Source organism: Cupressus sempervirens, chromosome 8 (genome assembly GCF_028749045.1).
Source record: "Cupressus sempervirens isolate cs-2001-9-10 chromosome 8, ASM2874904v1, whole genome shotgun sequence".
Taxonomy (NCBI): domain Eukaryota; kingdom Viridiplantae; phylum Streptophyta; class Pinopsida; order Cupressales; family Cupressaceae; genus Cupressus; species Cupressus sempervirens.
Window position 1 is genome coordinate 746,134,950 of NC_143125.1, and position 4,434 is coordinate 746,139,383.

General features: G+C 37.3%; 1 pseudogene across 1 annotated transcript; it reads right to left on the bottom strand.

Moving 5' to 3' along the window:
* Window positions 1-250: 250 nt before the first annotated feature.
* On the bottom strand, window positions 251-3,140 carry LOC149544572 (KH domain-containing protein At4g18375-like; annotated as a pseudogene). The gene is made up of 7 exons (XR_016355289.1): window positions 2,532-3,140; window positions 1,760-2,245; window positions 1,378-1,635; window positions 967-1,248; window positions 774-838; window positions 548-665; window positions 251-426 (listed from the first exon to the last, which is right to left on the bottom strand). The product of XR_016355289.1 is annotated as a KH domain-containing protein At4g18375-like (transcript).
* Between the last annotated feature and the right edge of the window lie 1,294 nt (window positions 3,141-4,434).

Below are 4,434 nucleotides of genomic sequence, written 5' to 3' on the forward strand. Positions count from 1 at the left end.
TCAAATTTAGGTTGAGGCATCAACTAAAGGATGGACTAGCTCTAGGCTTCATAGATCGCGGTTGTTTTAGTTGAGGATATAAGTACACAAAGGAAAACACAGGAACATCAAAATCTTGAAATGCCCACATTTGAGCATCAAGGAAGCATTGTGTTTTTTAAAATAAAATGTCTACATGAAAATTAAAATTCTTAGAAAGCCTACTTAATCAGTGTAAATAAAGTAACCAGGATAAACATTTCACCTGACAAGTAAGTTTAAAAATATCTAGTAACCACGTGTCGGACGTGCTCCTTGACCAGACATTGTGAATGCTTGAAGTAGGCTCTGTGCTGCATGCGTCTGTTCTGGCGTTCCAAAAATTTCAACAATCCTATCCGAACCACCAGGTTTTGAATCATGCAACTTCACTTTTGCTCCTGATATCTAAAAGAATGTAAAAAATTATTTGGCAGGTAAACCCCATTCCAATTGAAAAGGCAAACATAGTTGACTAGTAGGTGGACTACAGACAAGTTCAATTTCAATTAATGTATATAGGAAATACCTCACAAATATGTGCTATATTTGATCCACCCCTTCCAAGAATAGAACCAACAGCCTTATTTGGAACAGTGACCTCCACATTTGTCCCCAAGGCATTCTTTATCACTCCTAGTGATGACCTAAAAAACAAGGATGATAGAAGCTCCAAAACTACATACAGATAATTTTAAATAGTGGGAAAAGGAAATAATAAATCTATAAATTAAGTTAAGCACACAGAATATTACCCTGCAATTGATGCTTGGCTTGTTGAATAGCTAGATAGCGCCCCATAACCACTAGCTCCACCAGTCTAAAAAAATCAAACATTAAAAAATAAAAACCAGTTGAACATCACATGTAGATATTTGAAATCATGGAAGACACATCATAAAAATATACTTAAACTCATGGATGAATAAAATACTTTAGAAAAAGCACCTGCAGGCTTCCATAACTTCCATAGCCTGATGAAAGCCTTTCTCCAGCTGTTCCTTGCAAATCTAAACCAGAAAGTGAATACATTCCACCAGGTGACCCCAAATCTTGCCGCCCTCCAAAGCCAGAGGTAGGAACTCCACCGGGCATATTAAGGAATGATAAAGATCCAAGAACTATAGAACTAACACTTGCACCACCGTCCTTATCCTTAAAAATGTTGGCCCTTAGCCTAGATGCAATTTGAACTAAAGCTTCTCTTACAACATCAAATTCTCCAACAATCTGAAAAGAGCACACCAGGAATAAAATATTATATTTACCAATGGAGTAATAAGAATAAAATATATTCTTGCAAGTAAATTTCATCTAGAAATCAAAGGTGCAATAGAAAATATAAAATGAAAGTCCCACCTAAACAAGCTCATCATTTTCAGTGGCACATTTAGGAAGATTGTCCTTTGACATTATACGCATGTTTGCTCTTGTTCTCTTCCTCATTTCCAAGATAATACTACCACCTTTACCCAAGATGCAACCTATTTGGTTTGATGGCACAAGAAACCTTACTGTAATAATATTTTCCTTCCCTTCCTCCTTTGATTTGTCACTAGTTCTGGGTAGCAATTGAAGAACAGCTTCCAGAGTGAGAGAAGACCTGTCATCCACGTACTACATAATGAACCAGATTGCCAATTAATGGAGGGACTTTGAATAACCAACCACTTCAATAAAAATTAGACAATTCATTCTCTAGTGAATCATGTCCTCAATACATAATCAGGAAAGTTCTTACCTCTTTAGATGTCACTAATATCACATGCTCATCACAGTCAACCTCTTGATCTACAACCTTAATTGTTGCACCAGTTTCATGCCTAATTTGATTTATTGTGCTGCCTCCTTTACCAATAACACCACCAATTCTTTCATTTCGGTAGAGCATTTGAAACAAAAATTCTTCGGCTGACCCATCATCTCGTCTCTGTGCAGCACCACCCAAACCAGAAATACCTGGAAGGCTAGCAGAACCAAGGGGCCATCCTAGACCACTTTCACCCCTATACCCCTCAATAGTAGTTGGTGAAAATCCAACAGGAACAAAGCCTTGGGGTAAAATATTTGCTGATGAGAATAGATGTCCAGCCAAGGGAACAAAAGGATTCTGTGGAAATCCAGATACAGGATTGTTTAAAGGAAAATGTTCCTTTGGCAGATTTTCATGCAGACGTAAGGTAACTTCAAACAATGCTTTCTTTGCTACATGAGGAGTTCCCACAATCTAAACAATAGAATCATAAATACAACTTAGAAGCAACCTTCTAAAAGCTCAAACATATCAGTCAAACTGTGACTAACTTCCACTTCCACAAAATATAATTAAACAGAACACACACTAAGGAGCACTTGTACTTTTGTCCCTTTAAAAAATGCTTGCAAAGGATCAAGTTCAAGCAACAAGGCAGTCCACAACAAACTAAAAAACTACAAACTATTATGAAGACTAGTAGCCAAATAGCAACAAAGAACTCTCCAAACCACGACATGATCATCATATAAAACTGCACTTGGACAAGTTCATCAGTTGCCATAGCACAAGTAGGAAGCTAGTCCTTTGGAAGTATCTTAATCTGTGCACCAGTCTCAGACCTCATTTTCTCGATAACCTTCCCACCTCTACTAAGTAAGCAACCAATTTGATTGTTAGGCACCATCAGACATGTAGTCACTTGTTTACCCTTCCCATTATCATCCTCGTCCTCTGATTCTCCTCCCTCGTCATCAACAATTCTCTCATGAACCCTAAAGATTGCATCTTGGGCAGGGCATTGAGGCTTCATGTAATCATCTTCATCATTGTCATCACCATCTTTTCTTTGATCCTTTTCGGCTGTACTAAATATAATAATGACTCTTTCATCTACACTAGGAATGCCATCAGCCACCTTAATCTTCGCCCGTGTGTCATGCCTCAATGATTTAATAATATTGCCACCCTTCCCTATGACACTTCCAATTTTGTTTCCAGGACAGAAGATACGGTACACTGTATCATCTACACCAGGCATTACATCTCTTTCACCCCCAGGACGACGATGCTTACGGTCAGCATTCCTATCAGCAGTATCATCTTGCTGGGTGCGAGATCTCTTACTAGACCCATAACGACCATCCATGTTTATCTTATAGATATTTTGGATATATCTATCAAGTACAACAACGTTCATATAAGAAGCACTGGTAAAAAGCATGGAAAACTAACAATACCGCCATTTCTAGCCTATAAGTTGCCAAAAGCCAAAGCCTGCTGCTATACAATTCACAATCTGAAACAAAGATAAGTCAAAAAAAATTAAACGTAGCATTGATGTAACCAATTATTGCAGTCCTTCGCAATTCTCAAATTGCACTGTGGATTATCAAAGTTGTGGTCATATCCTTTAAACATAGGCATTATTAAAACTCTGTTTATTTCATCAGAGAAATAAAAAAGCATCCATAATTAAAAACAATTCTGCCACATCCTTGAAACTCTAGTGTCCTTACTAAAGTAGATCTAATTTCAAACTGTCTCTTCACTTGCTTTCTTGAAAAGATTTTTCTTGTGAGAAATCTAAAGCGTAAAGAGTAGTGATAAAGAGGTTGTGGGAGGATTAATCTATAATGGGAGGAGTTGCCTTATAGATGTGTATGTCGGTCCTTTGAGGGACCATACTGTCAACAAAGTGGAGGGTATGGCCCTCTTGTGGGGGTTGAAATTTTCCCTTGAGTTGGGATGCACAAAATTGGAAATTGAGGAGGACTCTAAAATCATTATTGATGTGGTTAAAGGTTGTTCTAGGGCAGGGTGAAATGTGAATACTATCCTCAATGACATCCTTAACCTTCTTTATAATTTTGATACAGAGAAAGTAAAACATGCCTATAAGAAGGAGAATTCACTGGTAGATTCTATGGTTGTTTTTGGTCTATTGTCTATCAGCTTGAATTGTTGGAGGACAATCAATCTTATTCCCAAGACTACCCAAAACCTTATAAGGTAGGAGCAGGGTGTTGCCAATATTGGTGATTGTGATATTTAAACTTTATAGATAAGGATATCTTAAACCTGACATGATGGGCCCTTGCCTCCTTGGAGTCATATTTTTTAATATAAATATTATCATGGATTACTCGTTCAAGATGGATGTTGATTAGGATTTTGTTTCCATGGGTTGGTAGAGTTGGACTTACACTCATAACCTTGTTCTATGTACTACTCATGATGGTTTCACCATATGCATGTGACCTCACCTTTTTTATTGGTGTTCTAAAATAGATTTGGGTGGGACTACTATATAGCTTTTTATTGTGAGTAATCTTTCACCTCTGAATTTTAATCTTTATACTACGCGGATGAGGTCGAATTGCAATAAAATACTCCTTTAGATTAATTATAAAATACTCCTTTCTAGTCAATGACTTCACTTA